Below are 14,477 nucleotides of genomic sequence, written 5' to 3'. Positions count from 1 at the left end.
AGGACAGGCTCCAAAACCACAGAGAAACCCTGTCTCGAAAAACCAAAAAAAAAAAAAAAAAAAAAAAAAAAAAAACACACTAATGATAAAGGTCACCAGGCTGTTAATTTCGTCCATTCCCAGTCTTCTAGGTGGAAATAGGTTATACATCACTGTCATTGAAGAGATAAACAACCCTGTGTTTTTAACATTGCTGGTTCCTTAGTGCTTATCAGTGAGAACACGGACTCCTGTGCCCGGCACACAGTTATTTCTTAAACTCTTGTGGAGCACTTACGAAATCTCCATTGTTTATTTTGTCAATTCTCACTGTATTATAATAAACAATATATAGTCAAGAATCTCCTTAAACGCGCCTCCTAGTACTGATGGATGCCCGGTAGGATAACGTCCGGATGGTGAAATTGCTGAGTCAAATTATGCGTAAACTACTGCTCGACCTGCAGAAACACATTTCGAGTCAGTGAAACGCGAGACAGCCCGGAGAAGTGTCTTTTTTGGGGTATGTCTGTTGTTAAAGAGCCGACTGGGTCTTTCGAAGGATCCAAATGCTGGAAGGTTCGGCAGCCCGGGCTTTAGAGGCGCACGCGGAAGTGCAGGACTGGAAGCGCCCCGGCAACCCTACAGATGATAACTTGCGGCGCGCCGAGCGCCGGCTGCGGCCCCCAGCTTGGGGACCCTCTCCGGTAGCCCCGGTTCAGCCTCCCAGGTGCGTCCGGGGTTTGAACGGCCGTGCCACCACGTGCCAGTCCGCGTCCTTCCCCGCTGGGCCAAAGCGTCCTCGCCACACGCCTCCTAATAGAAACACATTAAACAACACAGGCTGCGTGAGCCGAGCCTCCTGCCCGGAGTCCGGGGCGCCTGCTTTCTCCAGACTCGATCCGACCGACAACTCGCCGGGCTAGGGCCGGGACCCCTGGAGGAGCACCGGAAGCAGTGACGCCTCAGGGCCCAGGAACGTTTGGAACTCGCAGGGACACGGGAATCTCGGTGGTTCCGCGTCTGCCCGCCATGGTGGCCCTGGGCCAAGGGCCCAAATCAACTGTAGCGAAGCTTAGGAAAGGTTGCCCAACGTCATGTGGCTTGAGAAGGCTGCCGGGCGCCTAAAGCCGCCAGCGGGTCCCATGGTGTAATGGTTAGCACTCTGGACTTTGAATCCAGCGATCCGAGTTCAAATCTCGGTGGGACCTCACTGGCCATCATTTTTGGCCTTAAAATCCCTGTTTTGGGGCCTGCAGGAAATAGCGACCTGCTCGAGGCTGGACGGGGGATGCACTGACCTGCAGGGCGGCCGTCCAGCTTCCCTCCCCGGGTTCAACACGCTTACATTTCAGGAGCAGCCTGGGCCAGGTGGCACTGCGCACGCGCGCCGAGTCAGGCGGAAAAGTAAATGTGTTGATGGAAGACTGAACAGAACTTTACCCTGAAGGGAAAACCGAAAGAATCCGAAGGCTCCCGAGGCGCTCCTGGCGGGGTACCGCCTACTCGGTGCGCCCGGAGGCCCCGCCCCCATTCTCTTATTGGCTTCTGTGCAGAACGCGCGGCGGGATTGCTTTGTGAGCTGCCAATGAAGTGGCCGGACAGGGCTAGGGGGCGGGCAAATGATTCCAGGGGACCTCTGATTGGCCACAAGCGAGTGGTACCCGGAGGTTTGTGTTTTTGGGGTCAGAGACCGTGTTTTGTTCTTGGTTTAGCGCTGCTCCCTTAGCGAGGTTCGTTTCTCAATTAGACAATTCGTCAGAACCGTTTCTCACCGTCCACGGGGTGTTTTTCCAAGCGCAGGATAGGAATTCTGCAGCAGCGCACGCGTGTGCGTGGGACCTGCGGGAAAAGGCGTACCTCTCCAACAGGGTGGAAGATACGTGCATGGGTTGTTATCTTCTTTGGATTCGTACCTGGATTTCGAGATGTTTTTCCCTGTAGGGTAAGTGACGAGGGAGCCTGCTGACGCATTATGGTCTCCCTACAGAGTGATTGGCACGGTGGCTATAAGTTCCCACACTTGGGAGGATGCCATAGAAACAAAAAGGAGCCTCGTTTGGCTTTCCTATTAATTCTCAGTACGCCTTTTCCCGACCCGACCCACGCACTCTTTAAGACGCCTGAATGGATCAGCTTGAATGAGCCATCCCAGCCTCAAAAAATATCTAGGCGCGAGAGGAGGGAGGACTTGTGCCATCAGAGAATAAACCTGCTTGTCACCTGTACACTGAAGAAATACATATAACAAAGGTGTTACCAAAAGAAAATGTAAATAATGATAATAATTGGTACAGCAGAGTAGGGAAAAGGACCTACTTGACATTGGCCATTGTGTTTCTATGGAAAAATATGAAGTCGGATTCCTCTCTAATGTACACAGCCGTAAATCTCACGTGAATTGTTGACCTGAAAGCGAAGAAGGCAGTGAAGCCTTGGGTGACAACATAGGGGAATTCGTACATCTCTCAGTTCAAACAAAGCCTTAATTAAAGACACAAGAGTGTTATACTTCCCAAGATGAGCGTGCTACTCTCTGCCCTTATCAGAAGATACCAGTAAGGAAAAGGACATGCCGGGTGTTTCGCTCAGGGGTAAAGTATGCAAGGCACTCAATGGCCTGGCATAATGAGAGAAAAAAGGTAGCCACAGAATGGGGATTTGTATGTGTAATGCGTAAATGATAAATCTAAATAACTAAGTATAAATTATAAAAACCTGTAAGAAAACTGCCTGCAGAAAAGCAGCAAAACCATGGGCTAGGGAGATGGCCCAGCCAGAAAAGGGTTTGTATGCAACAGTGAGGACCTGAGTTCCTCCCCGGAATCCACGTCACAAGATGGACCCAGTGGCACTTGTTTATAGTCCCCATGCTGGGGACACAGAGACAGGAGGGTCTCTGGGGCTCGCTGGTCAGCCAATAAGAGAACCCGTGAAAGATGCCTGAGGAACTGCCCCTGAGACTGACCTCATATGAATGGCTTCCACATTCACATCCACACCCACACACATTTTTAAACCACAAAATCAAGAGGAAAATTGCCTAAGAGTTGAGAGGGTCCTCGCTTCGGAAACCCCAAACAGCCATTACGTATCAAAAGATGTGGCAGATCATTAAAGAACTCAATTGGATACCACACAACCACCTGAAGACAATGCTGGTCTGTGTGGTGAGTTCCAGGACAGCAGGGATATATAGAAACACCCTGTCTCAGAATAACTAACTAAATAAATAAATAATAACAAACGAAAAAGTAAATAATTTTAAAAAGACTTTGTCTAAAACAAAAACCTATCCAGCAATCTGGTTTTGCTTTTACTAGACATGAGGCTGCATTTACAAGACCGGTTTACATCTGGTTGTCATTCAAAGACTTGGATAAACGCATTGATTTGGCTAGATATATCTGGGTGATCAATTTGAATATTCTAAGCCTCTTTGGTAAAAGAATAACAGTGGTGCCTTTTGTCTATCAGTGTTTTGAGAATTCATAAAACAAACAGGAAAACCCTAGCGAGGTGTACTGTCACATGCCTGTAATCCCAGTACTGGAAAGGTAGGAACAGCAGGATCAGAAGTTCAAGGTCATCCCAAGCTATGCCTCAAGGTCTGCCCGGACTTCATGAGATTCTGTCAGAGAAAGAAAGAGGCCGGTGGGATGGCTCGTGAGTGGAGTCATTTACCATACGGGCCTGGTGACCTGAGTTCTACCCTGGAACTGGCATACAGAGGAAGGAGAACTGACTCCCAGAGGTTGACCTCTGACCTCCACACACACACTTTGACACACATTCACCTCCACCCAACTCATCAGGAACACACGGATGTGTGAGAGCGAGGGGAGGGAGAGAAGCAGCTCGTCTCTGCCTGCTCCTCTGCTATGTGCAATAATGCTAACTTCTAAAAAGACAACCAAGGATAGCAAAGTTCTAGAAGCTCAAGTACTAGAAAGAAGGAACACTAGTGCAAGGAAGGAACACTTAGAGCACAGACAGCTATTTAGTGTGTTGGCCTATGCCTTTCTAGTCTGGCTTGTGACAGAGGCAGAGAATGAGAATTTATGGGTGGAAATCGGGAGGGAGCAATTAGGAAAAACATCTAGCAATTGGTGCTGTCCATCAACGGGATTTCTGGTGCCTGGAGATGGTCCAGGGTACTTAGAGACCTTGCCTGCTGTGGTCTCAAGAGGAGCTGGAGCTGTGCACAGAGTCAGGCTTTCTCGGCTTCCATCCGCAGTGAATCCTCACTTCCAGCTCAGAGCTTTGCTGGCCAGGAGCTTTCAAATCTGGGTTTCCAGGGGTTCCCCCACCCCCATCCTGCTTTTTTGCTTGTTTGTTTTTTCATTGGTACTAAGACTGTCATTCAGAAAACATCTTTTGCCTCACACACTAGTATACACACATACAGTGTGCGTACACCACCAAAAGATAAGTTTAAAAAACATAGTCTGAGCTAAGTGGTGGTGACACACGCCTTTAATCCCAGCACTTGGGAGGCAGAAGCAGGAGGATCTCTGTGACTTCAAGGCTAGCCTGGTTTATGCAGGGAAACCCTGTCTCAAAAAACCAAAAAAGAAAGAAAAAGAAATGTTGTGAGGTATTTGATTACACTACGTAAGGATTGTCATTGTGATCAGCTTAATAAAAAACTGAACAATAATAATAAAATAATAAAAAACGGCCAGTAGTTAGGCAGGATTTGGGGAGCAGAGAGGACCCTGGGAAGAAGGGAGGAGTTACGAGGAGTTGTCAACCAGGTCCAGAACAAGCAAGGCATGCAGGAGGAGAGGTAACAGCCATGATCCTTATGGCAGCAGAGAGATTAATAGAAATGGGTTAATTTAAGCTATAAGAGCTCGTTAGAAACAAACCCAAGCTGTAGGCCAGGCTTTCATAACTAATAAGAAGTCTACATGTGCAGGGCAGTGGTGGCGCACACCTTTAATCTCAGCACTCGGGAGGCAGAGACAGGTGGATCTCTTTGTGAGTTCGAGGCCAGCCTGATCTACAGAGTTAGTGCCAGGACAGGTTCCAAAGCTACACAGAGAAACCCTGTCTCGAAAAAACAAAACAAACAAACAAAAAGAATTCTATGTGTGGTTATTTGGTACCTGGACTGGAAAGATGGCTCAGTGGTTAAGAGGACCCATTCCTCTATCAGGGGATCTGGGTTCGATTCCCAGCACCCACATTCTGACCACCTAGGTGCACCAAGCATTCATGAGGTGCACAGGCATGCATGCAAGCAAAGTATTTATACATAAGATAAAATGAGTAAATCTAATTTAGAGCTAGAGATGACCCAGGGGTGGTGCTGACTGATTGCTATTCCAGCCCTGGGTTAGGGGTGGGGGTGGAGATTCTGTAGTGAACTCAAGGTCAGACTGGCCCTACCTGTCTCAGGAAAAAACAAGCAAGCCAACATGTATGCATACATTCTGACATTTTTCTAGGTGTTTTATGTTTAAGATTTAATCATTTATTTCATTTACGTGTGATACCTATATGAGTTTATGTGTACTTGTATGCAAATGCCCTTTAGGGACCAGAGGGCATCAGCTCCCTGGAACTGGAATTACGGTGGTTATGAGCCACCTGATACAGGTGCTGGGAATTGAACTTAGATCCTCGACAACAGTAGTACGTATTCTTAAACCACGGAGCAAACTCTCCTATCCCAATGTATGTTGTTTTTAAAACATTGGTTTCGACTAGCGTTCCCCATTTGTCTTTTTCTGTTCTTTTTCTCCGTTCTCTGACCCCCTCTCTTTGGGGGAAACCTCAAGATTTTCTTCCCAATTAGAGAGAGATGGACTACCTTCTGGGCATGTCGTCCCCTTGAGTCACCAGCAGAGGGCAGCACCCTGGCACCAGCAAAGTTGCTTTTGGAGCCTACCTTCCCTAGGCAGTCCCTTACCTGTCTTGGTTTCCATTTGCAGATAAGATAATGTGTGTGCAACTCTTACCACATTGTCTGGCACACAGTAAACCTGTGAACTGCAGAACACAGACTCCTTTCACACTGTGTGCCAGCATCCTCTGAGGTCAATGAGATAAAGCGAGCCGAGAGAGAGAGAGAGAGAGAGAGAGAGAGAGAGAGAGAGAAAGAGAGAGAGAGAACCATTTAATTGGAGCTGGAGAAACATCGGTTAAGAGGGTTTGCTGTTCTTGCAGAGGACCGATTCTATTCCCAGCACCCCCAAAGAAACTAACAACCCTCTATTGTAACTTCAGTTCCAGAGAATTCAATACCCTCTTCTGGCCTCCACAGTCGACAGACATCGAACACAGTGCATGTAAGCAAGACATTTACACATGTAAAATTAAAAGTAAAAAAACAAAAACCTCACTGTATTATGTGGGGACATGCCGTGTGCGGGCATGCGCAAGGAGGAGCGCTGGCATAGGTTAGAGGACAGCTTTCCGGTGTCACTTCTCTCCTTCCACTGTGAGTTTTGGGGATTGAACTTGGGTAATCAGGCCTGTGCAGCAAGCACTTTAACCTGCTGAATCATCTCACAGGTCGGGACTGAAATTTTGTTGGAAATATTAAAATTGAAACCCTAATCCTGACCCTGGAAGGCTGAGGCAGGAGGACAGTGAGCTGGAGACCAGTCTAGACTATATAACAAGTTTCAGAACGACTTGAGATAAGTACTGACAAAGCTGGCTCAAATTCTAAACAAGACAGGCATGGTGGGCGCACACACCTTTAATCCCAGCACTTGGGAGGCAGAGGCAGGCAGATCTCCGAGTTGCATTCCTGGGTATCCTGCCCTATAAAGCAAGTTCCAGAGCAACCAGGGCTATGCAGAAACCTTGTTTAGAAAAAAACAAAAAATCACCAGAGCAAAGATGAAGGGCTTTAAGAGAAGGAATCAATATAGAGATTGCTCTAGAGACAGGGAAGGCCTTGGGCAGGAGAGAGCTCCCCGGGAAGCTCGAGTCTTAGGTGGCTAGCCTAAGGCAAAGGGTCTTTAACTTAGGGTGTGGCAGAGGGAGGGAACAAAACCTTTGCAGAGGAGTGCTTGAGAGTTTTACAGTCGTGGTGAGTTAGTGTAGCTGGGAACCTATAATCTCAACACTTGAGGGGCTGAGGAAGGAGGATCAACGATCAACAGGATCAGAAATTAAAGGCCATTCTCTGCTACTTAGTGACTTAGAGACCAACTCAGAATATACTAGATCCTGTCTCAAAAAGAAAACAAGAGTATACCTTCTCTCCAGCCCAGGAGCCTCTGAATTGCAATCACTTGGTCTCAGCACTCTCGCTTCTCTGACCCCTTCACTGCTCCTCCTCCTCTGGCCTGGGCGAGTTGTCTTGGTGCCTTCAAACTCTATTTCTGGCCTTCTTCTTTCAAACATACACAGCCCTCTTGAGCAATCTCCTCCAGTCAGGAAGATAGCTACCAGCCTTAATGACATGAGTAGGGTACAGAGGGTGGGAATAGATGCCAAGGGGACTCTCAGAGAAAGTGTGTGTGTGTGCACGCACGTGCGTGTGCATGTGTGCACACACGCGCATCTCCTAACACACTGCCCAGAGGCTGGCTACATCACACTGCTTTTCCTTTCTCCGGGCCGCCATTCTCAGGGTGGCATGGGACTTGATTAAGGTTTTGGTCAGGTGGTCAAGGTCATGGAGCATAGCAGCTGAAGATGAACAGATCTAATAAGATATTGAAGTTAGACCTTTTGCGGTGAGCCCAGAGATTGAAGACATTAGGCAGGTCTCTAGTGGCTTGTCCCCCTAAAATAGGCAGTGACTTAGGGGTTGGGTTGTATTTTCCAATATCTGTGGATCATGGAGAGACTTCTAGACAGCCATGATGTCTTAGACCATGCTGTCTTTAACCAAAAAACTCTTCCCAGTAAAAAAGAAAGGCAATAAACTTAAGATGAATCCTGGAGCAGCCGTTATTGAAAACCCTGGAGAAATCCAAGGTCTTGAGTTTACTTAATCTCATTGTACTAATGCTTTCTTAGTTTTTGATTGTTTGTTTGTTTGTGTGTGTGCACTCGTTTCAAGGCCTTTCTGTGGATGTCAGAGCAAAGTTCTCAAGTGTTGATTCTCTTCTTCCAGCTCCTGGGGATCTAACTGAGGTTGTTAAGCTTGGCAGCTGGTATCTTTACCCATTAAAGTCTTTTCTCAGCCCCCTATTGTTTGCTTGTTTGAGACAGTGTCTCGCTGTGTAGCCCTGGCTTGCCTGAGACTCCCTGTGTATAGAATGTGCTGGCCTGGAATTTGTTGGTAATTCTCCTGCCTCTTTCTCACGAATGCTGGGGTTACAGGCTTGTACCACCACACCCATTTCTTAATTTCTTCATTTTAATAAATGCCAAGGTCATATAAGAGATTACCATTGGGCAACTTGGGTGAGGTCAGAGGGGAATTCTGTTTTCGCAATTCTGCAACTTTTATGAAAATCCAATGATATTTCAAAATAAAAACATCGAGGTGGGGGGGAACTGAAAGGAGTAGAGGGGGGGAAAGTGTGGCGGTGGTGGCGCACGCCTTTAATCCCAGCACTTGGGAAGCAGAGGCAGGCGAATTTCTGTGAGTTCGAGGCCAGCCTGGTCTACAGAGTGAGTTCCAGAATAGCCAGGGCTGTTTCGAAAATCAAAACCAAACCAAACCTAACCTAGGTTCCATTGGGAAAACTGCCTGGTGCACTCTGAAGAACCAATGGTACCTCTCGGGGCTCTCATTTCAGGAGTCCAACCCTTGGAGATCTATGAGCTCGAGATGGAAAGGGTGGTGTGAATGTCATCAGAGACTCACTCACAAAATGGTCATGCTCAGCTGGGTAGTGGGCACCCGCCTTTAATCCCAGCACTTGGGAGGCAGAGGCAGGCAGATCTCTGTGAGTAAAAGTTCCAGGACAGGCTCCAAAACTACAGAGAAACCCTGTCTCGAAAAACAAAACAAACAAACAAAAACAAACAAACAAACAAACAAAAAAGATCATGCTCATTCTCTTTCTGTGTGCAAGCCAAATGCCTTTCATCTTTTTCTTTTCTTTTTTGAGACAGGGTCTCACACTGGTTTAGAATTCAGCAGTCAGCAAGTCAGTACACTGTCCAGTGAGCCCTAGGCGTCCACTTGTCTCTGCCTCCCCAACCCTCCTCCCTCTCTGAGACAGGGTCTCACTATCAAGCCCTGGCTGTCCTGGAATTCACTATGTGGACCAGGCTGGCCTCCTGCCTCCTGGTTGCTGGAACTAAAGGCGTGGGCCACCATGCCACCTCATGCCTTGCTTTCTCCTGCCTGCCTTCTTAAAAACATGGCTTTGGACTTGTAGAGTGAGTGCCTTACTGATGAGCCATCTCCCCTCTCCTTTTTTTTTTTTTTGAGACAGGATTTCCTCTATAGCTTTGGAGCCTGTCCTGGAACTAGCTCTGTAGACCAGGCTGGCCTCGAACTACAGATATCTACCTGTTTCTGTCTCCCAAGTGCTGGGATCAAAGGTGTGCGCCACCACCGCCCGGCCTGTTCTTGTCCTCTGAACCTGCTCACATGAGGCTTGGGCTCAAGAGGAAGGAGTGCTGTTGCCAGGACCCAGCAACATACTTCCTTTGAGTGGAAGCTGTGTTTTGTGCTCAGACAGCTGATATTCATTACGGTATTATGGAAGCAGAAGTTGGCTATCGTGTGTACACTTGTAATCAAGAAGCTGGGGCAGGAGGATCTTGTGTTTAAGCATAACCTGGGCTACCTAGTGAGACTATCTCAGTAAAACAAAGCAAAGAAGCCAGGCCAGTGGTGGCACACACCTTTAATCCCAGCACTCAGGAGGCAGAGGCAAGTAGAGTCTGGTCAACAGAGCTAGTTCCAGGACAACCAGGGTTACACAGAGAAACATTGTCTTGAAACAAACAAACAAAAAACAAAACAAAACAAACAAGAGGAGGAGGAGGAGGAGGAGGAGGAGGAGGAGGAGGAGGAGGAGGAGGAGGAGGAGGAGAAAGAAAAGAAAGAGCAAGCAGACAAACCCCAGATAGAAAAGAAAGAGTGGGCCAAGGACAGAGCTTGGGGTTCAGGGGATCCTGTAACTGTTAATGTACCTTGGAGTGGTTAGGTAAGTATAGCCTCCTGAGGGCATGTGGGGCATGAGGGTCTGAATGAAGGTGAGCTAAAGAAATGATTCCTTCATCTGGGATCTCAGCCAAAAAGGGTTAGAGTTATTGCTGGGATCAAACCCCTAGCTACTGGATTCAATTCCCAGCACCCACTTGGTGACTCACAACTGTCTAACTCCAGTTGCAGGGGATACAACACTATCATACAGACAGACAGACTTGCAGGCAAAACACCAATGTACACAAAATAAAGATAAATAAATCATTTAAAAAAAAACAAACAAAAAAACCCTAGCCTAATAATGTCAGATCTCCTGGAATCTGAGTTACAAGCAGTTGTGAGCCAGCATGTGGGTACTGGAACTGCATGGGCAGTAAGTGCTCTAACCAGAAAGCCATCTATCCAGCCCTTCCCTATTCTTTAAAATAAGTATCAGTCAGGCATGGTGGCACATCTTTAATCTCAGGGGTATCTCTGTGAGTTCAAGGCCAGCTTGGTTTACTTAGTGAGTTCTAGAACAGCTAGAGCTATGTTAATCTGGAGAGAGAGGAGAGAGATTGAGAATCTCAGAGCTCCTGGTGGTTATGAGCTAACTGCCTCATGTAGGTGCTGGGATCTGAACTTGGGTTCTCAGTAAGAGTATTTGTATACACGCTTGTTTTGCTGTTTGTTTTTTGAGACAGGATTTCTCTGCATAATAGTCCTGGCTGTCCTGGAATGGTCCTGGATCCGTTTGCCACTGCCGCTGAGACGTTGAGTGGTGGGGTTAAAGGCATGTGCCACCACTCTCGGTAGCATGTGGTCTTAAAAATCACAGAACCCTCTGCCCAGTCTCTGATGTTTGGTTTCGCCTCTTAGCTTGGCGGGGTGTAGAATCTCTTTGGAGACTCACCTTGAGGTGTTTCTGGCAGAGTGTTCAGTATTAACTGGATGAATGATTTGCCCTCAGAGCAACTAACACCTTCTAAACAGTGACCCAAATATAAAGATGTCTAAGGAAAAAACGGTGTTGCCTGCCTTGGCTTCTTCCTTCTGAGGATTGTCTACCACCACCGCCATCCTCTGCTGACATTGAACGCCAGCTTCTTCCGCCTTCCAGCATGGACTAAATGAATACTAGTGACTCTCCAGACAGCTTCCGGGTCTTCCAACAGTAAGGCATCCAACTTTTGTGGACCAAGTAGCTACAAAGTTCTCAGCCTCTCTAACATACAGATGGACACTGTTGGAATGCCCAACCCTTATCCTGTAAGCCAATCTTGCCAATCCCCTTATAATGTGTATACATGGTCTATTGGTTCCATTCCTTTAGCTCACCTGGACTAATGCAGCTGTCATTCACGAATACATGCTTTCCTTCCCACCAATCAGATGTCAAGATCTATAAACGTTATTTCCCAAAGAAACTCTCCAAGCCACCCCCCTCCTACTTATGGTCACTGTTGTTTATTTCACCTCTCCTTGAAGGAACAATCACCTCTTAGTTTCCTCTCCAACCTTCTCTTTCCACTTTCGATCTTAGCAAGAACAAACTTCTACTAGGTGTGGTGGTTCTCCCCTGTCACGAAGCACTGGGAGGTGGAGGCTGTGAGTTCAAGGTCAGCCTGGGGTACTGTGCAAGATTCTGACACCAATAAGTAAACAAACAAACAAGAAAAAAAAAGTCATTAAGTCACTCTCAGCAGATAAAGTTGTGTAGACCAACAAATCAGACCCTCCTGACCATGCAATCCACTTCTAGTGGGGATCCTAAGGACCTGGGACTTCCTCTTGGCATTCAGCTCACACCTAACTGCTGGTCTATTTAAAATATAGTTCTTGGGGCTAAAGAGATGGTACAGCAGTTAAAAGCACTTGCTGCTCTTGCAGAGGACACATGCTGGTGCCCAGGACCAACATGGTGGCTCACAAGAGTCTATAATCCTGGTACCAGAGAATCTGATGCCCTCTTCTGACCTCAGCAGGCAATAGATATTTACATGGTACATACACATACATGCAAGCAAAATACTCATATACAAAGCCAGGCGGTGGTGGCGCACGCCTTTAATCCCAGCACTCGCGAGGCAGAGGCAGGCGGATCTCTGGGAGTTCGAGGCCAGCCTGGTCTACAAGAGCTAGTTCCAGGACAGGAACCAAAAAGCTACGGAGAAAGCCTGTCTCAAAAATCAAAAAAAAAAAAAAAACAAAAAAACCTCATATACATAAAACAAATACATCTAAACTTTAAAAACACAGTTCCAGCTGGGCATGGGTGTGCATGCCTTTAGTCTCAGCACTCAGGTAACAGAAACAAACAGATAGATCTCTCTAAGTTTGAGGCCAACTTGGTCTAAATAGCAAGTTCCAGGCCAGCTAGAGCTACATAGTGAGATCCTGTCTCAAAAGAAAGCAGACCAAAAAAAAAAAAAAAAAAGAAAGAAAGCAGACCATAACACCAAAAAAAAAATTCGAATGAGAATAGCCCATAGGCTCCCATATTTGAATGCTTAGTCACCAAGGAGTGGAACTGTTTGAAAGGATTAGAAGGATTAAGAGGTGTGGCCTTGTTAGAATAAGTGTAGCCTTATTGGAGGAAGTGTGCCACTTGGGGTAGGGTTTGAGGTTTCGAAAGTCCACACCAGTCCCAGTCTCTCTCGGCCTACTGCCCATGTATCATAATACAAAGTCCTTAGCTGCTGCTCCCCACCATGATAATAATGGACTAACCTCTGAAACTCTAAGCAAGGCCCCAATTAAAGGCTTATTTTTTTTTTTTTTATAAGAGTTGCCTTGGTCATGGTGTCTCTTCACAGCAATAGATCAATGACTAATGCAATACACACACACACATTTTTTGAGTCAGAGTCTCACTAGGTGTCACAAGCTGGCCTAAAACCAAGCTACATCAACTTCCCCAGTGTTGGAATCGCATGCCACCATGCTAGGCACCAAACCGGGGTTCTTTTCTCTCTCTGTACCTCTGTTTCAATATCCTTTTCCCCAGGAGTGTCACCTTCATCTACTCATAGCATAAGCCTTCTGCACTCAGTTCTCCTAGGAATTACTTCCATCTGGGGACCTTTTCCATCCTCTCTCCCAGGACTCAGTGTGCCCATTCAGCTGGATTAGGGAGTCCTTCTTGGGGTTCCTGTAGCATCCCACAAACCTCTCTTATATTTCAAGGAGTACCATGAATGTTGGTCTATGATTCTTTCTTTTTTTTTTTTTTTTTTTTGGTTTTTCGAGACAGGGTTTCTCTGTGGTTTTGGAGCCTGTTCTGGAACTAGCTCTTGTAGACCAGGCTGGTCTCGAACTCACAGAGATCCGCCTGCCTCTGCCTCCCGAGTGCTGGGATTGAAGGCGTGCGCCACCACCGCCCGGCTTCTACGATTCTTTCAAACAAGAGCTCTTGGCTAACAAGGCGTCAGAGTTGTGCCATAATTGTATTCTCAGGCCTGAGCAGGACCTGGCTGATCTTGTGTTAACTGAGCCAGTCCCTTGGATGCTTAAATACCTTCCTCAGCTTCTGTTTACCCCCAAGGGAAAGAAGAAAGTTCCTTTCGTTTTAGACAGGGTTTCCCTGAGTAGCTCAGGCTAGCCTGGAGTGTACTATGTAGCCCATGCTGGACTTGAATTTGTGATTTTTCCCTCTGCTTCCCTGTTCTTGAGACTATAGGCATGTGCCACTATGCCTAAATCATGGAAGCAATTCTTCTAAACTTTTTCTTTATACTTTACTTACTATCCATTTTTAATTGTGTATATGTGTTATTTTTAATATTGTGTGTGTGTTCATGTGTGTGTACTCATCCCAGGAGGCCGGAAGCATCAGTCCTTGTCAAGAAGAGCACTCACTTTTAACCACTGAGTTCTCTCTCTCTCTCTCTCTCTCTCTCTCTCTCTCTCTCTCTCTCACACACACACACACACACACACACACAGAAAGACCTTTCAAGTCTCTACCACAATCTCTCTTTGCTTCACCCCCTTTATGCTGCGCCCTTTTGTTGGTGGTCACCTTGACCTTCTCCACTGCCCCGAACCTGCATCTGCTGTGTGTTTCTGCATGGCCCTTGTCTCTGCAAATTCTTCAGGTTTTCTCTGCCAAATTCCATGAAAAGAAGAGCCAGCTAGTCTTGCTCATGCTTCTGGCTGTACTACCTAACACACTAACACATAACAAACACTCAATACATTAAATAAACCATGTAATCAAGACCCTCCAAAACCTCTCTCTGTCTTCAGACCACCCAGCTAATGCAGTTTTTTGTTTGTTTGTTTTGTTTTGCTTCTTATTTTGTTTCCTTTTTTGAGACAGGGTCCTATCTAGCCTAGAATGGCCTCAAACTTCTGATGTTGTAAGTATGACCTTGAATTTCTGATCTTCCTGCCTCTAACTCCCTAGTGCTGACACCAGACAAGGCGCCAGGCCTGG

At 46.8% G+C, this 14,477-nt stretch overlaps 1 non-coding gene across 1 annotated transcript; it reads left to right on the top strand.

The window, feature by feature from the left end:
* Positions 1-1,118: 1,118 nt before the first annotated feature.
* Positions 1,119-1,190, top strand: Trnaq-uug (transfer RNA glutamine (anticodon UUG)). Its single transcript has one exon. It is a non-coding gene; the product is annotated as a tRNA-Gln (tRNA).
* The last annotated feature ends 13,287 nt before the right edge of the window (positions 1,191-14,477 follow it).

Source organism: Chionomys nivalis, chromosome 7 (genome assembly GCF_950005125.1).
Source record: "Chionomys nivalis chromosome 7, mChiNiv1.1, whole genome shotgun sequence".
Taxonomy (NCBI): Eukaryota; Metazoa; Chordata; class Mammalia; order Rodentia; family Cricetidae; genus Chionomys; species Chionomys nivalis.
The sequence above is the reverse complement of the archived record's forward strand: the minus strand, read 5'-3'. Positions and strand labels throughout refer to the sequence as shown.